Source organism: Oryctolagus cuniculus, chromosome 8, assembly GCF_964237555.1.
Source record: "Oryctolagus cuniculus chromosome 8, mOryCun1.1, whole genome shotgun sequence".
Classification (NCBI taxonomy): domain Eukaryota; kingdom Metazoa; phylum Chordata; class Mammalia; order Lagomorpha; family Leporidae; genus Oryctolagus; species Oryctolagus cuniculus.
In genome coordinates this window covers 22,961,502-22,982,599 of record NC_091439.1, presented here as the reverse complement: position 1 = coordinate 22,982,599, position 21,098 = coordinate 22,961,502, and the positions used below count along the sequence as shown (strand labels likewise).

General features: G+C 39.5%; 1 protein-coding gene across 11 annotated transcripts in view; it reads left to right on the top strand.

Moving 5' to 3' along the window:
- Positions 1-21,098, top strand: part of IL15 (interleukin 15) — a 92,318-nt gene that overhangs the window by 46,021 nt on the left and 25,199 nt on the right. The window lies entirely within an intron of this gene.

Genomic DNA, 21,098 nt, shown 5'->3' with positions numbered 1-21,098 from the left:
AAAGCAGGGTTAATAAAGAACAATATGCCAGTTTATAGCCAATTATGTACTTCACCATCGTCTGTAGTTATAGGGAATATCTTATTCAATTTCGTGAAAATGAAACTCAGTTTTCTTTTCTCTTGGCCTTGAGGCACCTGCCTCTTCAGCTTGGAATCCTCCCCACACTCCTCTCATGAATGACTTCTGCCTGCTTGGTCCCAGCTTCAGTGTTGCTTGCTTCAGAAAGTCTCCTTACTTAGGCCAAGCACATTTTCTCTTGCACATTTTTTTTCTTAAGATTTATTTATTTTTAAAGGCAAAGTTAGAGAAAGAGAGAGAGAGAGAGGGAGAGAGAGAGAGAATCTCCCATCCACTGGTCTGCTCCTCACTTGGCCAAGATGGCTATGGCTGAGCCAGGCTGAAGCCAGGAGCCAGGAGCTTATTCTGGGTTGTGGGTTGTGAGTGGGCTCAAGCACTCAGACCACCTTCTGCTGCCTTTCCCAGGCCATTAGCAGGGAGCTGGATTGGAAGACAAGTAGCTAGGGCACAAACCAGTGCCCATCTGGGATGGCAACATTGCAGGTGGCAGCTTAACCCACTGCACCACAATGGCAGGTCCCTTTCTTGCACATTTTCGAAGCACACTCCTCTGACATTTCCCACTGTTACAGAGTTGCTCTGGGCTTGTCTGCCTTCCTCAACAGGCTGTGAGGTCAATGAGGACAGATATGGTGTTGACCTTGTTATAGCTTCACTTCCTAGAACAGCAGTTGGAGCATTGTGGTGAGTGATGAACATTTAATGAATGACTTAACCTGGGGTAGACTATAAGAAAATTCTCCTTTTTCCTGTACATATTCTTCATCCAAATAAAAAGAAAATAGATACTTGGTTTTCTGGATCAGGACCATAAGTGTTCGGTATTAAAAAAAGAAAAAGAGTACAGTGATTTGTCTGTTCATTGTGTTCAACACATCAGACATTCTGCCTTATAATAGTATTTTCTGGAGATCAGTAACCATGTGCTTGCTTGTTAGGTGATAACTTTATATAACCAAGATATGGTTATCCTTTATTTATTTATTTTGTATCTTTTGTAGTTCCTTACCACATTGCCCTGGGAATGATGGCCACCTCAGTCAGACACTTCAGTGATGCCTTTGGTATCTTAACTCCTCACCATGCTTCCTACTTGGGCCATGCCTTTTGGTTTCCTTTCACCTTCTGAAGCAATATTAACCCATTGTCCCCTTATCCTTAGTCTTTTCAGTGGCTAATACCAGTGCACTGACTCCTTCTGTCTCTGGCAACACACCTGAGAGAGGATGTGATTATTGCCATTTTGCAAAATACATCAGCACAGCACATGGTTTTCTGCCATTCCTGTCCTTTTGTCCATTTATATTGTGCATGGAAAATGACTTTATTCATCCTGAGAGCAGTGTCGTAGATTCCACCTTCTGAGTTTCTCCATATGGTTTATTCTCTCCAAAATCAAACATCCTCATTTCTTATCTTTCCTAATAGTCCAACATAATTAGTCATCTTCTCTTTACTCTTGACCTGATTTTGTGCTTTCATGGCTATAAATTATTTGGACCAGCCAACTAATATAGTAGGAAAATTGAATATTCACAAGGCATTTTTTTCTTTCCTGGTGGGTCCTAAGATTTTGAAAGTTTAGCGAAATCTATTTGATTGGTACAGGCTTTGGGGAACTCAAACTAAAACCTAGAGTCTATGAACTTTGTCCACTTACTAGCACTTCAGTACATTTTAATGGTAGCTTGTTGGTTTAGTTTTGGTTTTGGTTTGTGTTTTGTTATGCTCTACTGAACTGTGGCATGTATGGAATACAAATACAGATTAACAAGACTGATATTCACATGGACTTTATGGAATCATCTATTTATTTTGTGGATCTCATATGAAAATTTATTTTAATTTGTACCAACCTGTAAGTCTATTTAAAGTAAAGGAGAAGCTAGGCATAAGTAATAACAATTTTGCAGAGAATAATGGGAAGTTTGACTTAGAAATCTCTCAATTTTCATAAAATATTTAAAGGCATAGTAATTGCATCTTCAATTCTCACTCCATGCTAAATACTGTGCTAGGCATATTGCATGCATAATCTCAGTATCCCTCATTATAGCCATTTATGATTTCTATTATTATCTCTGCTTTTCAGCCGTCTAGAAGTTAAATGAGTTTCTCTATCTATTAATTTTCTGTTGTTGTGTAAGAAATTATCACAAACTGAGAGACTTAAAATACCATTGTTCGGAGCTAGTGTTGTGGTACTACCTGTGATGCCCAAATAAATAAATCTTTAAAAGGGCACAGTTAATTGTATCACTGTTCTGTAGAGATCAGAAGTCCAGGCAAGTTCAGGTGGATATTCTGTTCATAGTCTCACAAGACAAGAATTAAGGTGGCAGCTAGCCTGGCCTCTTACCTGGAGACCTGGAAATAGTCCTTTGCAAAGCATGTTCAGGTTGTTGGCAGAATTGAGTCCCTTGTATTGTAGGAATGTCATTCCTGTATCCTTGGGCTGTCAGCAGGCACTTATCTTTGCTAGATTCCACCTGTATCCCATCTCATGTGGCTCCCTCCTTCTTCACACCAGCAAGGACATGTCTAATTCTTCTCATGGTCTGAATCTCTCTGACTCTCCCTTCTACCAGTCAGAAAAAGTGCTCTGCTCTTAAGGGCTCTTGCAATTAGATAGCCAACCTACCCCAACAATATCCCTATCGTAGGGCCAACCGTGTCAGGTAACACAACGTAATCAGAGGAGTGAAGTCTCACCATGTGCACAGCTAGAGTAGAATTGGAGGAGAGGGGTGGATAATATAATTCTGTTTACCATAAGTCATTGGCAGAGTTGGAGGACAAACCCAGGCTTGATGGAACTCCAGAGCTTTGGCTCTATAAGACAGTTGTGAGAGGGCCTGATTTTATCTGTGGGCATTCTGGGAGAACCCACTGACTAGTCAAATGGTCTCACATACTGCTATAAAAAGTACTGCCTTCAAGGGTTCCAACCCAAGTTTTATGCATACTGTCCCTATATAATAGGAGATCCAGATGGACAGGAATCACATATATTGGGTTTTGTTTTGCTGTATGTACTTCTGCAATTTGAACATGAGTTTGTTTATTCTGCCCTATTTTGCTGCAAGCATTGGTCTTTATACCTTTCTCTCCTTCTGTTTGTCTTCTTAACACACTTCTAAAATATGGTCAGAGCAGACATTTGGCCTAGCACTTAGAATGCCCATGCCCCCAAAACAGAGTATGTGGATTCAATTCCTGGCTCTAGCTCCTGACTACAGCTTCCTGATAATTCATAACCTGGGAGGCAGCAGGTGATGATGACTCAACGCAATGAGCTTCCGCCAGTCACATGGGAGACCTGGAGTGCAGGCTCAGGTCCTGGCTGAACTCCAGCCCAGACATACCAGTCGTGGGCGCTAGAGAGGAACTTTGTAATCCAGCAGGTGGGAGATCATTGTCTGTCTGTTTCTTTCTCTCTCTCAGCCTTTCAACTAGACAGAAAATAATTTGTAACAGGAGGGAAAAAAAAAACCCTTAGCTAATAAGTGTCATTATCACTGCAGTTAATTTTGGAAAAATGAATGAAATCATAGTGATTGTATTTACCTGAAACCTTTTTAGAGATAATTGAATCAAGTGACCGTAATTCCCATAGCAAATTGCAAAAGATACAGTCAAAAACAGAAAAATTCAACCCTTGATCAAACAAAGCTGATTGAACTAGAGACCACATGAATTGTTATGAAGAAAAATGTTTGATCTGGTGTATAAATGAGGAAAAACAAATAAGTGTTATTTTGTTGATCTTAAATAACAGTATAAACTATTTGACGTATATTTGTAAGGCCACTAGATGGGACATTTTCTTTTGTTGACACCTTTAGGATCTTCTCTATTTGTCTGCAGTAAGGCAAAGATAGGGATTTGCCTTTTCCCCATTTTTCACGAGGCCAGACAGAGCCTCATGAATGATAACCAGCTTAGGTGTATTAGGAGCAGTGTGGATTGCATGAAATAAAGTCTGATCCTGGTGTCCTCAATATCTAAGTCTTTTAGGACAAAATACTAGACATTTCTGCACCCAGAGATGTTGTTCCCAGTTACAAAAATGAGGAGTTCCAACATTTTATTATCACAAATGACGTCTGCTGTGATACAGTTTATTCAGTATTCAAGTTGTGGAAAATATTTAATTTGCTTTGGTTTGACTGATAAGAAATTTGGATCTCATTAAGACACAAAGCATTATACAGACTAGTCTCTGTGAATATTATGATAAAACTGTGAATATTATGATAAAACTGATTAGAATATGCCTGGTACTTAACCAAGTTATAGTACTGTCTGGGCTAGTGCTGTGGTGCAGCTGGTTAAGCTGCAGTCTGCAGCACCAGCATCCCATGTGGACACTGGTTCAAATCCCAGCTGTTCTATTTCTGATCTAGCTCTGTGCTATTGAGTGTGGGAAAGAAGCAGAAAGTGGCTCAAGTGCTTGGGCCCCTGCACCCACATGTGAGACCCAGAGGAAGCTCCTGGTTTCTGGTTTCCTCCTGGCTTAGACCCTGCTGTTGCAGCTGTTGGGGAGTGAACCAGCAGATGGAAGATCTCTCTCTCTGTGTCTCTCTCTATCTCTTCTTCTCTCTGTATAACTCTGCCTTTCAAATAAATAAATAAGTCTTTTTAAAAATGTTATAGAATTGTCTTTCTTCACACAATATAACTCTTTATTGGGTTCCAATATTTGTATACATTTATCTTCTCAAATAAGTGGGAGTGTTTTCCTTTCTTTTTTTGTTTAACCAGAAAGATCTTTACTTTGAATGCTATTTTATTACAATTCCTGCACAGTTGTGCTTATTTTAAATGAGAACATGAATATTTTGCTATCAAAGAAGAATTATCAAAATATTACAAGACGGACATAATCTTATAGACTATATACAGCATGGCTACACGTTTTCTTGGAGAAGCAAATTATGCCTTTCTTTGTGCAATGTACTGTATGAAAGGCTGATATTGTCATTTTAATGTGTTGCCCTCAGTTTTGCCAAGTCAGTGTGTCCATGTGTTTTGAAGTGCTGAGGAAAATTAAATAAACAGGTAATTTAAAAATTGAGACTAAGGTATAAATTCTCTCACCGGTAGTGAGGATATTAATGGCAACATTCAAGTAGGAAAAGATTTTCCTAGTAATAAAGTTTGGAAAATAGCATCCAAAACAGAGCAAAACGATCCATGTTGTCATTTGGTGTGTATGGAACAAAAGGAGTTCTCAGGCTGCAGGAACCTATGCTGGTGTATATTTGCAGTGCACAGGGAAACAGCTGTTTATCTGTTTTTCTTTTGGTTTTATTCCCTTCTTACATTGCCATTCTGTCAGTACGTGGCTTCATAAAGCTGTAGGATTCTGATAGGGAAACTACCAAGTGCATGTGCTTTGGAAGCCAATGTGTTGATTTTCTAGCTTGATAGCAATATTTTATTATAGCCGCAGGGAGCATATCACTGTGTGCTATTAGAGGCAAGGAGGCAAATGCCATCAACACCGTGTCCAAAAGTGAACCATCTCCTGAGCTTTATGTGTGTCATTCAGCAGAGTGAATGTTGTATCCCTGTTTTCATGGTTCTGTTTGAATATCAGAGACTTGTCAGATGGTTCTGTTTCTGTCAAATCCTTGATGGAAAGCCTCATTGTAAAACGGCCTTCATGGAGATAACTTTATGTCTTGGCTATAAAGTTCCACAAAATTTGATTGGAAATTGTCTTTACGTGTTCCCATCCTGTGTGCTATTAAAAGCTCGGAACCTGCACGTTGGCGTTAATTCAGAGCTGTGGGTGTCTTGCATTTGAACATATCCTTATGATGTTCTTCCTAAAGAAAATCTCTCCCATCAGCCTCCCTGCAGAGGCTCAGCCATCTTGTCCAACCCTTCCTATGCACTAGAATCAAGCTCTTTGGCATCTTCCTTGGATACATGCAACTTCAAGGACCAGATATCATTTATGTCCAACATTTCACCTCTTCCTCACCCCAGCGTGGCGCCTAAGTGCTTCACAGCAAGGAGTTCTCAATGAATGCTAATTGAACATTTCAGGGAATTTACTTTTCTTTTTGCAGTGAACATGATTTAATGCTAGTTCTTTCATATTAAAATTCCTTGCTACCCATTTAAAATCCTGTAACCCTGTAACCTTGGCTTTGTATCCCTACTGACTGATATCTATGGTATTTAATTCTGCCAATGTGCCCTTTGTTCACCCTGTAGTTCTGTGACTTATTAATGTTCCTGTTTCACCTGAATTGAGAAGAGTTTGAGAGAGTGCCTGTCTTCCACTGTTGTACATTTTTCATGTATCCCCAGACTACATTTTGATTCTAGCTATGAGTTCTTATATGCGATGCAATATGAAACACAATTTCTTCCCTTTTTCTTTCTTTGAATTGGCATGTTCAGTTAACCTGAGTAAAAGGCAGGAAAGAAAGAAAATTTTTGAAAGGATATCAAAGTCATGGTGATCTTTAACTTCTCCTGGAGATAGGTGGCTCAGTGTCCAGAGGAACTCTAAACTACACAGATATTCCTTCACATTTTCCTTTATAAATAAGTAAATAAAGGGAGAACAGCAGCCCAGAAGGCTCTTCCATAGTGCCCTAATGCCTCAAGGTAGCCCAAATGCTCTAAATGGGGAGAATTGTTCTTTCATCCTCTTTGCTGCTAATGTTCTTAGTTTGATGTAAAAAGTCAGTATTAGCATGCTAATGCCCCCCCATGGCCGAGAATATTAAAGTGAATAAGAGGAGTTTTCACATATGTTTTATTCCCATGTTATTTATGTTTCATATATTTGCACTGAAAACTAAGAAAACATTTGCTACTCCCTGTGTCATTTTCACTCTTTTATAAGACTATATTTTATTTTTAACTTAATAACCCATAGTGTCTCTGCAGGTGCTTAGGTTAAATCATTAAATTGGCTTGACTTAGGGGTTGTTAGTGCAGAAACTTATCCTCTACGTTGGTTGTGTGTAACTCTCAGATTGTGTTGTTTCTGTGACCAAGAACCATCCAGTTTCTTTTGTCAGCATCTGGATTGTGGGCTTCAGTTCACAAACTTAGAACTCAGGTTGAAATTATTTCTACTAGGAAGTGATTGTTTTTCTTGACAATTATTCAAACCTGTAGAGTCAGCAGTAGATAGAACATTTGAACTGAAATGCTGTATTATGAAGATTATTCATAAAAGAGTTTGTTCTCACAATATGTGTTTGCTAATTTATTGAATACTTGTTTAAAACTAACAAAGAGAAGTTTAGCTGTTGTTTTCACATGTTAATAAGTAGTATACTAGCAGCTGGCACAGAGGGTTGAGCTGCCACTCAAAAGGCTGCCACCCATATAGGAACCCTGCTTTGAGTCTGGTTGTTCTGCTTCCAATCCAGCTAATCTGGAAAGCCGTGGAAGTTGGATGAGACACTTGGGCTCCCATCACCCACTAGGAGACCCTGAAAGCGTTCCAGGCTCCTTGCTTCAGCATGGACCAGCCCAGCCATTGAAGCCATGTGGAGAGTAAACCAGTGGATGGAAGATCTTTTTTTTCTCTTACTCCCTGTGTCTTGGACACTCTGCCTTTCTAATAAATAAAAATAAATCTTCTTAAAACACAATTAATGCACTAAAATCTAGCTTGTTCTCTACATACATACCTCTGTCTTAAATTAAGGTTCGTATTTGTGGAAAGAAAATGTAACCACTAGGAAAATTTTACTTAATGTTTCTGAGTTTTCTTTACTGAATCTAACTTTGGAAAATATTGCTAATTGAATTCTACCAATAAAATTAATTTTATCAGGAGTTACACATGTTTTCTCAACAAATTTTTATCAAAACTATTTAAGGCATGAAGTATTAGGTAGCTTATATCAGGAAGTCACTGCTGTGTATTTTTTTTAAAGATTTATTTATTTATTTGAAAGTCAGAGTTACATAGAGAGAGGAGAGGTAGAGAGAAAGAGAAGAGAAGAGAGAGAGAGAGAGAGAGAGAGAGAGGTCTTCTATCTACTGCTATACTCCCCAATTGGCCGCAACAGCCAGAGCTGTGCTGATCTGAAGCCAGGAGCCAGGAGCTTTCTCTGGGTCTCTCACAGCGGTGCAGGGGCCAAGGACTTGGGCCATCTTCTACTGCTTTCCCAGACCATCAGGGAGCTGGATTGGAAGTGGAGCAACCGGGTCTCAAATCAGCACCCATATGGGATGCAGGCGCTTCAGGCCAGGGCATTAACCCGCTGCGCCACAGCGCTGCCCCTTGCTGTGTATTTTCACATGTCCATAACACACATCCATCTTAAGTACAGTCACATTTAAAAATATATAATTCCCACAAGAATAGGGTTTTTGTCTTTTTTGTTGTTTTTAAAGATTTATTTATTTATTTGAAAGGCAGTGACAGAGTGGGAGAGACAGAGAGATCTTCCATCTGCTGGGTACTCCCCATCTGGCTACAATAGTAAGTTCTGGAACAGACTGGAGCTAGGAGCCAGGAATTCCATGTGGGTCTCCCATGTGGGTGGCAGGTGCCCAAGCACTCTGTCCATCTTCCTCTGCCTTCCCAGGTACATTGACAGGGAGCTTCTTCCAGGTCTCCCACACAGGTACAGGGGCCCAAGGACTTGGGCCATCTTCTACTGCTTTCCCAGGCCATAGCAGAGAGCTGGATTGAAGTGGAGCAGCCAGGACTAGACCCGGCGCCCATATTGTACCTGTGCAAGTGTAAACAAAGGAGCACCACACATTGATAAAATTTGATGGTCCTTTATTGCCAGTGGTGGAGAGTGGGCTCATGCCCTAAAGAACTCGCGACCCTGCAGCCCAAAGCAACAGGGTTTATAAAGGCAAAAACTGCAAAATCAGGAGGGGAATACATGGTTGCTAGGATCCGGGGGAAATACATGGTGGGGTCAAGCTGACCTAAAACCTATGCGAAACTAGTATCAATTATAATCTTAACAATACCAGTTACAATCTTAATAATTTTAATTGTGATCTTGACACTAATCCAGGTATTAGTTTTAACCATATGTAGGACATAGACAAATTACATTTTAATCATTAACCCAGGTACAGCCTATCTACTTCCAAGCTTGAGCGATCATACGAGGGGGTTTCTATGCTCTGCCAAGTGTGATGTAGTGGACTGCTATAGTTCAACTGTTTTAGATCATAGTTTCAGACCAGAGTTTCATGGTGTGTGTGTTTTGGGGGGAGGGCACCTTCCCAGAATGGAGTCTTAGGTTCTCCAAAATGGAGTCCCTACTGTCAAGGTGTAACTTCAATATGAGATGCTGGCACTGCAGGCCGTGGCTTTACCTGCTAAGCCACAGCGCCGGCCTCCTCTCTTTTGTTCTTTCCAGTGGCAAGTACGTACACATTCGCATGCACCAAGTGGAAAATCAACATTGGAAGTTCCTCTGGGCAGTTAGAGAAAAGTGAGATGAGGTAGAATAATAGAAACAGTGGTGAACTTGGTGATTTCAGTTTGTGTTATTACTGAGCTGTGTCAAACTCAAATAAGTAGTTTACAAACTTCTGGGGCCAGCATTGCGGCACAGAGGGCTAAGCCGCTGCCTGCAATGCTGGCATCCCACATGAGTGCTGGTTCGACTCCTAGTTGCTGTGTTTCCTCTCCAGCTCCCTGCTAATGCACCAGGGCAAGTGGCAGGAGATGACGCCAGTGCTCCGGCCCCTGCCACTGAGGTAGGTTCACCTGTATGGAGTTCCTGGCTCCTGCCTTTGACCTGGCCCAGCCCCAGCCATTGCAGCCATTTGAGGAGTAAACTAGCAGATGGATGATCTCTCTCTCTCTTTTACTCTTTCAACATAAACAAAATTAATCCCCATGGGGGGAAAAAAAACCCTCCTGGCTCACTTGTGTCTTGTCCATGTTCAGTTTTTTTCCCTATCCATATAGGCTGAATCCATGTTTCAACCAACTATGAATCAAAAATGTTCAGAAAATGTTACATGTCTACAAAACATGTATTGCCTTTTTTCTCATCATTATTCCCCAATAGATTATTAAAAACCATTTATACAATTTTTGCATTATATGGGCAATAAAAGATTATCTAAAGTATATGGGATGATGTACATATGTTATATGTAAATACTGTGACATTTTATGCAAGGAACTTGAGGATATGCAAACAATCTCCCATGAATATTTTCACAATTATTAGAATAACAGTTTTTTGAAGATGGAGACAGTGGTATTAAAGAAGCATAAGAGGATTATAGGTGAAAGAGAGTGATACAATTTTCTTAGAAAAAATTGCTGGGGCCAATGCTGCGGTGCAGTGGGTGAAGCCTCCCTGTGCAGTGCCAGTATCCCATGTGGGTGCCAGTTTGAGTCCCGGCTGCTCCATTTCGGATCCAGCTCCCTGCTAATGATCTGGGAAGGCAGTAGAAGATGGCCCAAGTGCTTCGGCCCCTGTACTCATGAAACTGGGAAGAAGCTCCTGACCATATGGGGAATGAATCAGCACATGGAAGATCAATCTATCTCTCTCTCTGTGTCTCTCTCCCTGTAACTCTACCTTTCAAATAAATAAATAACCTTTAAAAAATTGCTCACTTCTGATTTTCACCTACTATTACAGTTCTAGTGTTAACTATAACTTAAACACACAGTGAATGGATTTGTAGAGAGATTAAGTAATGACTAACCTTAGTATGCAGGACAAAATACAGAAACAAAATGAATACTTAAAGCAGCAGATATTTTTATGGAAACAACAGCAACAAAGAATGTCACAAGCCAGATGGAAGCCTTTATTGGCCTAAGTGTTGGAGAAGCTGGGAGATTTCATGCTAGTATCTTTGCTAATTATGACCTGTGTCTGTAACTATAGAACTAATAATTAACACACATGCTCAGCATACAATCAACTACAAATTCTCACTCTTCAATAGTCAGTAGTCAATAATGTCTCCTTTCCTGTAAAAAAAGTGACTATTGATGATCATATATTCAATTAGTAGGACTACTTACCAGATTAGGGCTCTGGTTACTCTAATAGGTAAATATCTGGCCTGAATTTTCATACTAGCTGATGTTATAAAATGAAGTGTAATGTTTTTCTTCTCCATTGTCCACTAAATTACTGACTGATCCCTGACAAGTACAGTTTTTGGCCATCATCACTGCCTAAGACTGAAGCAGTGGCTCATTGCCTAGAACATCAAATCAGATTCTTCAGCCTGACATTGAAGGGTGCATGCCACCCAGCTCCAGCATGCCAGTTCACATGTTTCTTTTGACTTTCTTGAAACTTTTCTAGACAATGGCATCTCCTAGGCTTTCTCATCCTGTGATGCTGTTACTGATGCCAGGTCTGTATTAGTGTTTGGTAATTTCCTTTGCTTCAAAGCTTATCCACTCTTTTTTTTTTTTTTTTTTTTGACAGGCAGAGTGGACAGTGAGAGAGAGAGAGAGAGACAGAGAGAAAGGTCTTCCTTTACCGTTGGTTCACCTTCCAATGGCTGCTGTGGCCGGTGCACCGCGCTGATCTGAAGCCAGGACCAGCTTCTCCTGGTCTCCCATGCGGGTGCAGGGCCCAAGTACTTGGGCCATCCTCCACTGCCCTCCCAGGCCACAGCAGAGAGCTGGACTGGAAGAGGAGCAACTGGGACAGACTCTGGCACCCCAACCGAGACTAGAACCCTGTGTGCTGGCACCGCAGGCGGAGGATTAGCCTTGTGAGCCGCGGTGCCGGCCAAGCTTATCCACTCTTAACCTCAATTGCCCAAATGCCACCAAAACCAAAGGCCTTTTACATTTCCAGCAGAGTTTATTCAATACTCTTTATTATTCAGGTATTCACAATCATTCAACAAATGTCTGTTAAAGTACTTTCTGTGTTACAGGAACTGTCCTCCTAAACATGGATTTTTATTGCATGCATAGTTAAGACCAGTTAGTAAACCATTTGTAATTGAATGTTTATTTTATTTCCACCATAAAATGAAGCCCACAATAGCATTTATGTCCATTTTTAAAATACATAACTTAATAACTAATAGAGCACCTAAAAGGTAATCTGTAGAAGTGAAATTAACACTTTAAGATGCAGTGACTTTGAACAGCTCTTGTCTTGACTTTTGAGGAGCAATTTTTTTCCATACAATTTGTGGAATTCTTTACTTAGTATGTAGTTAATCATATGTGTATAAAGTTAATTGAAAATAGATCTTAGCAAAAATAAAAATGGGAGTGGGAGAGAGAGGAGAAAGAGGAATGAGAGTATGGGTGGGAAGATAGGTATGGTGGAAAGAATCACTATATTCCTAAAGTTGTATACACATCATGAAATAGTAAGAGAGCTATCAGGAAGGTTGTGTGTCTTCTTATGGCTACTTGGAAGAGTGCCTCACCCATCCTATGCAAGGAAGAATCACTTGTGGGGGGCTTAACCTTTTATAGTGGCTGAGTTCTCTTTAAGAAAAGGAACCCAAATCATGAATGTAAAATTAGTTAATTAGAACACCTTTTATTTAGAGCAGGAAAAGAAATTATATATTACAGATATCAAGAATCTTAAAAGTACCATACTCATCATAATGTATTTTCATTATTAATTAACTTCCCTGACTCATCTTTAGAATACTTAATTTCCTACACATTTTTCATGGCAGAGAATCAGATTCTTTCTTTCATATGGTAATTTTTCATAATTTCTCCAGAAAGAAAAGAAGGCAATTTATTCTTTTCTCTTGTAAAACGGATTGAAATATGTTTTTATTGTTGATGGTTTAGGAAGCATTCATTTACCTTCATAATGCATTAATGGAAACACTACAATTTTACTGTGTTCCAAGGCTTCTTGCTCAGGCTGTCCTTATTTGGAAGGAACGCTCAGAGAAGTGCAACTTGTGGGTCTCAGCTGGCATGGTGTCAGACAAGCCACTGCCTCAGCAGGGCCCCAGCCTGGCCAGTTCCCTCTGGATTCCCCATCTTCATGCTGTGTGCAAGTCTGTCTAAGAGAGATGAACGGAGGTGGTGGGACACAGTGGCCTAAAAGCTTCATAGGTCCATCTTTAGGGTCCAAGTAAGGTCCAGATTCTCTGCTGATTAGATTATCCCTGGAGTCTTGATTGATGGAAGTAAATTCTGGCAGCCCGCCTGCCAGTAGTACCTGTGGCAGACCCAGGATGACGTGAGCAGGTGCAAGGGGATCCCAGCCAGGGCCCACTCTGCATGCCTCCATTACAGGCCTGGGCTGCTGCTCTCACAATATAGGCCATGAGGAAAGGGATGCTAGAGCCTACGCTCCACTGATTTCATGGGAAATCTGCCTTGATTCACAATGAGCACTAGACTAGCTGTTATCTTTATAATTTTACTCCTGCATGGCAAAATACAGTAATTCTGATATGCATATTCAGGAGTAACTCTCGTTGTCTCTATTATCCCAAAGAGGGCAGGTTTCCAGATAAACCAGTCTTTTACAGAAACAGACTTTGAGATAGTTGGTACTAGAGTAAATTTATGTTGAATATTTGATGATCATAGTACAGTGATGTCATATTGACATCAAGTATATTTCCCACATTCTTAAGTATCATTTGTAGTGGCCACTATCCTAAGGTCTGGACTCCTTCAGGAATAAATAATTTGTTTTCCCAATTTCTGGGTTCACTGCTTGCTATTTCCAAACTGACAGTCTTACCTAAGAGAAAATGTATCACCACCACACCAGGCATCAGCCTCCATCCAGTGTTTCTTGGGAGGGCACTGGGATGTAGTGTTTAGAAAGGCCCCTGGCTTGGTGCCACTGTGAAAAGTACACTGAGGATGCCAAGAGGAGACCTAGTGGCCACACTGTCCAATTACTTCTCCTCCCAGTTCAACTGTCTTCCTTCCCCCCACCACGTAATGATCCTGAAGACGTTTCTTTATACTCCAGGCATACATAAATCTGTCTCAGAAAACCTGAGACACTGTCAATCTTTTAAAAGGCATTGCATTTTTCTTACTTTTTTTTTTTTAAGATTTTATTTATTTATTTGAGAGGTAGAGTTACAGACAGAGAGAAGGAGCCACAGAGAGAGAGGTTTTCATCTGCTGGTTCACTCCCCAAATGGCCAAAAGGGCCAGAGTTGAGCTGATCCGGAGCCTGAAGCCAGGAACTTCTTCCGGATCTCTCACATGGATGCAGGGGCCCAAGTGCTTAGGCCATCTTCTACTGCTTTCCCAGGCCATAGCAGAGAGCTGGATTGGAAAAGGAGCAGCCAGGACTAGAACCGGCGACCATATGGGATGCCGACGCCACAGCGCTGACCCCAAAAGGCACCATATTTTTAATAACAGATTTTTCTAAGGATGAGGGAGGAGATCATACAAAAGATGTTACCCAACCTCAGAAACATCCATGCATATGCATACTTCTTATATTCAAGGAAACACACCATCAGAGTATGTGGGAGTGCTGTAATTGCTTGCTCTCCGAACCTCTTAGCTGGGACTAGTAACCTGAAGGAATTACAGCGCTTTTTACTGAACCCTTATTAAAGAAAGGATAGAGATGGTTGTTCTGATTCTCACTGCAAATTTCTCTTTACTTGCTGTCTCGATCCCTTTGTCTTTTATTTTTTTAGATTTATTTTATTTATATGAAGGGCAGAGTTATGCAAAGAGAGGAAGGAGGAGAGAGAGAGAGAGAGAGAGAGAGAGAGAGAGAGAGAATGAGATCTTTCATCAGAAGGTTCACTCCCCAAATGACTGCAATGATGTGGGATGGGCCAGGCCAAAGCCAGGAGCTAGGAGCTTCTTCCAGGTTCCCACTTGGATGCAGAGGCTCAAGGACTTGGACATCCTCTGCTGCTTTCCCAGGCACATTAGCAAGAATCAAACCAGCGCAGGTATGAGATGGTGGCGCTATAGGTGGCAGCTTAACCTGCAATGCCAGTGTTGGCCTCTATTGCACTGATTTTTTGATGCTGACCATCTGTTTCATTTCCAAGATAAAACCTACTTGGTTGTTTTATATTATTCTGTTGACGCACTGCTTGAAGAAATTTGTTAAGATTTTATTTTGAAAATTTGCATCTGTTTTCATATAGAAGATTACAATGTAGTTTTCTTTATTGGGGTTATCTCCACGTAGTTTTGATATCAGATTTTGGTGTTCATGAATCATAATAACCGTATAGTCCCCAAATGTATGGAAAAACATTTATCAAAAATTCAGAGCTTTTTAGTACATATATTTTGCCTAGTTCTTTAATTTATTTTATGGTTTTTATGCAAATCAGGTATTCTTCAGTCTCTTTGATAGTGTGTATTTTTTATTGGTGCATGATTATGTAATTTATAAAAATTATACTAATAATAGGCAGTTGGCTTTTTAGACAGACTTTAGATTTGATCAGATTTGCTTTTCAAGGAGCAAATTCTTATATTAACCACAGGGCCTGTCAGCCCAAGCTCACAGAGGAACCACTTTTTACTCTATCATTAACTTGCTTGCATCTCATTAGCATATTAATCAATGTTCTTTGTGCTTACTATATTTTGTAGATCCCTGAGATTAGTGCATAAAATATTCCAGTTTAATGTGAATTTAATTTCAATTTATGTAAAAAGTTGTAAAATTTGCTATGGTTATGTTTTTGCTATATTCTCCAGGTATTTTAATAAAGTGTAATTTTCATTTTGAATTCTTTTTTCACTCTAGGATTAAAGAGACCATTTTACACTTGTGAGTTTAATTCAATATTGTTAAAATTATTATAATTCAGGATTATTCAATTCAATGTTTTAGTACCATTTATATTATTGAGCTGTGATGACACAATGTAGTAGGCATGGTTTCAGGATTTGGTAATTTTTTTCTGTGTTTATTTTTTTTCTTAATTTTATTTAAGGTATACAAATTTCGTGAATTTCATATATACAGATTTAGAAACAGTGATTCTTCCTGCTCTACCCTCCCTCCTGCCCACTTGGTAATTTTTTGAGATTTTATTTTAGGTATAGGCAATAAACAAGCTTTTACAGATACTCTATGTATTTACTTTATAATGGGCTATCTCTTTAGGGTAGAATGTTAACTATATTTAATCTAATATATCTATGTACTACATTAGAAGGATTGTTTATAGTGTTTTAAAATTTTGCCTTAGGCAGTATTGTACTAGAGACAACTCTAATTGGCTCATTAAACCCAATAGTTAAATAATCAGGACTTTTATGAGCTGGCTTTTATACAGTTGGTACCTTGAGTGGGCATGGTAATGCACTTATACAATAGAATTGGTAAGTACTACAAATTAGGGGAAAAATTTTTGAGAGCCAGGTTACTGCCAGGCTCAGCAACTTTTTTTTAATGAGAAAATTTATAGAAAACATATTACAATCTATAATTAAAGTCCTTTTTCTCTGTTATTTTTTTCTGTATAATTTGAAGCTACCGTATTAGATACATGAATGTTCCTAATTGTTATATCTTCCCAAAGGGTTTTAACCTTTATCCATGTTCATTATCTTTTGTAATGTTTAAGTCTTTTCATGTGAATTCATTTTTCTAATACAGTACATAATATTTACTTAACATATCTTTTTCTATTATTGTATTCATAAACTTGCTGTATCATTTCCTTTTGTTATATTTCTTATAAGCATCTTATTTTAAAATTTATATATTATTAAGTAATTTTATTCTTATCTTGTAATAAGAAAATATAGTGTTCATCATATCATTATGAGTATAAGTTAGTGGTTGCTGGTATATTTAGAATTGTGCATTATTTTATATATTTTATTTAAAATTTTTTAGCTGACACAAAACTTTGCACATTTTTCTGTAGTACTATGCAATGTTTCAATACATGCATACACTGCATAATGTTCAGTTGGGATAAACATATCCAGCCCCTCAAGCCTAACATTTCTTGATGGTGGAAACATTCAAAGTCCTTTCTTCTAGTTTTTTTTTTTTTTTAAGAAATATGCATTACAGTACTATTATCTGTAGTTACATGATGGTGCAGTAGAAAGGCCAAAACTACTTCCTTCTGAGTATAACTTAGCAGTCATTAATCACCCTTTCCACACCCTTGCCTCCCACCTACATTCCTAGCCTCTGGTAACCACCATTACGTCTTTACATTCTATAAGATCTTTTTTTTTTTTTTAATTAATTTATTTGACAGATAGAGTTAGATAGTGAGAGAGAGAGACAAAGATCTTCCTACTGTTGGTTCACTCCCCAAATGGCCACTATGGCCGGAACTACGCCGATCGGAAGCCAGGAGCCAGGCGCCTCCTCCTGGTCTCCCATGTGGGTGCAGGGCCCAAGCACTTGGGCCATCCTCCACTGCCCTCCCCGGCCACAGCAGAGAGCTGGACTGGAAAAGGAGCAACCGGGACTAGAACCTGGCATTCATATGGGATGCCGGCACCGCAGGCAGAGGATCAACCAAGTGAGCCACGGAGCCGGCCCCTCTCCTATTTTTGTTTTTTAGATTGCACGTATTATTAAAATCATGTGGTATTTGTCTTTCTGTGCTTGGCTTATTTTACGTAACATAATGACCTCCAATTCCCATCCATGGTGTTGCACATGGCAAGATTCCATCCTTTTATATGTCTAAGCACTTAGGCCATCCTCTGCTGCTTTCCCAGCTGCATTAGCATGGACCTAGATTGGTAGTGGAGCAGCTGGACTAAAACCAACTCCTGTATGGGATGCCAGTGCTGCAGGCAGCAGCTTAACCGGCTAAGGCACAGCACCAGCTCTGATCATTTTTCTATTTCTGTGTTTATGTTCTTTTTGTTTGGGGTCTGATCTAAAAAAGCTCGCACTTTCTAGTCTCTTTAAGCTTCTTTTAGTAGTTTCAAAGTTTCAACTTTTGTATACATCTTAAGTTTATTTTTGTATAGCTACAGATCTATTTTCATTCTACTACATGTAGATATCCAGTTTTCCCAGCACAATTCTCCAATGAATGTTCTTAGCAGTATTTTCAATATCCTCAATGAAGCTAGATGCAAAATTCCTCAACAAAATATTAGGAAATGGAATCAAACAGCTCATCAAACAAATTATTCACTATGATCAGGGGAGATTCATCCCAGGGTACAAGCATGGTTCACTGTACACAAGTCCACAAGCATGATGCAACACATCAACAGAGTGAAGGATAAAAGTCATGATTCTCCTCAACAGATGCAGAAAAGGAATTTGATACAATTTAACATCCTTTCATAAAAAAACTCTGAAAAATCAGATAAAGAAGGAACATGCATGTACATAACAAAGGCTATATGTAACAAACAGCTAGCATCATACATAATGAGAAAATCTGAGGGCTTTCTTTCTAAGATTTGGAACAAAACAAGGATGCACATGTCACCACTTTTATTCTCATTTGCCATAGCTACAAAAAGAAGGGAGGAGGGGAGGAATAGAGGGAGGAAGGGGAGAGAAAAGAACTAAAAGAAAGAAAAAGAAATATAAGGAAAAAAAGAAAGAAAAAGAACAGAAAGCAAAGAAAAAAAAAGAAAGAAAATACCAAGGAATAAATTTAACTAAAGTGATGAAATATCTCTCTGATGAAAATTATAAAACACTGATGAAAGAAATTGAAGTGGCCACAAAGAACTGGAATGATGAAACCTGTGCAAAGACTGGAAGAATCAATATCACTGAAGTGTCCACTGCTACCCATTCTGAGCTCCTGGCCCTGCTCTCCAGTAGTTATGCTCTTTCTTTGCTCTCTACTGGACACTGGGAACAGCAGATTGAGGCAGGTCCTTAGCCACAGGGCGAAGGTGGATCCCAAAAGTAAGTCTGCAGGTACAGGCTGTGGAGAATGGGCCCTGGGACTCTATTGATCTGCAGTTTTTACTGTGCTGATACTGGTCATGGATTTCAATCCAAGGTGCAGACTTAATTCCCTCCCCTTCTCCAACTAAGGTGTAGACTTCCCTTTTCATGTTGTATTTCCTGGAGTTGGGAAGGGGTGATGTAGGCTCTTTCCTGCTTTCTTCAGTGGGACTTTCTTGTCATACCAAAACTAGGCGGTGTGCTTTCCGACTTGGCTTCCGTAGCATTTGTGAAGGTGTGAGGCTATCTGCCCTCATCAGTGTCTCTGTGGGGAGATGTGCACGTGGGTGTGCTGCCCTCTTGCTCTACCTCCCAGATAGACGGTGTATATTTTTATTGTGCTTTCTTTGTGTGTTTTTTTCTCTTTTTGTGCTGTCATCACAAGCTACCACGACCACCTTCTGTTTAACACCACATTTTCCTAGCCCCATTTTCCTCTTCTTTTTTTTTTAGTTTGGAAGTTCCATCTATTTGTCTTGTCTATTTTTTTGTAGTTAATTTTTTTGTTGTTTCCAATTAATCAGCATCCAAATGTTTCAGGTTCACATATAAATGAATAAGCATGGCATGGATTTGCAATTTATTTCCCATGTGGATATTGTCCATGATTTTCTTCCCACTTTGCCACTTTTTTAAACTTTTATTTAGTAAATATAAATTTCCAAAGTACAGCTTATGGATTACAATGGCTTCCCCCCCCCCATAACTTCTCTCCCACCCACAACCCTCCCAACTCCCACTCCCTCTCTCATTCCATTCATATCAAGATTCATTTTCAATTATCGTTATATACAGAAGATCAACTTAGTATATATTAAGTAAAGATTTCAACAGTTTGCCATTTTGAAAAGTACATGGTTACATTAATAGCTGCCTTAATTAATAGTTGCATTGGGGGTTGAAGATGGAGTGATTGAAAAATGGTTTAAAAGAAACTTTTGTGATTGTAAGTATGCTCTATATTCAGTTGTTCTGGTGACTACATGATTTATATAATTGCCAAAATTCTGCAAGCTATATGCCTAAAATAGGTATATTTTATCAGCTTAAAATTGCACCTCAATAAAGTTGATCTAAAAGTCTGGTCAAGGATGTCAGAGCAAGAAATAATGAACAGGAGGAGGGAAGACTACTGGAAGTTACAGCTCGTGAAATTATAATGGCACTGTTCTTTCTAGAAATACTTAGCAGCTTGGAATTTGGAATCAATGTAGCAGAAAGGTGCGATAGATAAGGGAATAAACCCTTGAACTGGTTGAAGGAGCCACTGTAGAAGCCCCCCAAACTGGATCCACTTACCAAATGTGCAGAGCCAGTCATTGACTTCAGGGTGGTAGAAGAAATGAGGCAGGGTGCAGAACAAGGTGCCAGGCTGCTGTTGCTTACTTCCCAGGCTCCCCGAAGTATTAGGGGTAAAAATTTTTATAGATTGAAGTTAGGTCTAAGAGGTGTATGTGCTCAGCTCCTGTCCAAGTTTCTATTTGGTCTGCAGTGTTGTGGCTCTCCTTCAATTGGTCTGTAATATCTTATTTGCTAGGGAATTTTTGTGATGGCCAAGTGGACTTCAGTTCATCTAGGGTCTACCTGCAAGCGGAAGTTACTTTCTGCCCTGGTCCTGAAATTCTCCCTAAAATAAACCCCCTGAGATAATACTGCCCATCAAAGTGTTACCTTGTGGAGAAGCAAATGACCTCATGACTCCAGTGATTAGAACCTTTTAGGGCTGGCTGTATCACTCCTTCAACACAGGAGTTAATTTTAGAGAGTGGTTGATTTGCTGCCAAAAATTCAGGTAATGCAAGTTTCAGCTAAGGGAGGGATGCTAGGGGACTGAGGCCTGATGATATCCAGCATGCACATTCAAAGTATTGTATGGGAGCTCAGGTTCCAAATGTGTAGGAAGCTTAGTGTTTTGTTTAGGATAATATTACTGTGACTTACTGGGACACCTGCTGGTTGGAGATACAAGTTAAGCTAAGAGGCTGATGGTTGTGAGAATGAGAACAGTGTAATTATAAATAAATGAAAACTCAAACCCAAAGACATTTAATATATGCCCATTAGTGTACTTTTTGTATTGGAGGTACAATAATGAATAAGATAAACATTTATCGCCATTTCACATTTTCACACAGTGAATGTTGGAAAAAAAAAAAGAGCTTCAAAAAATGT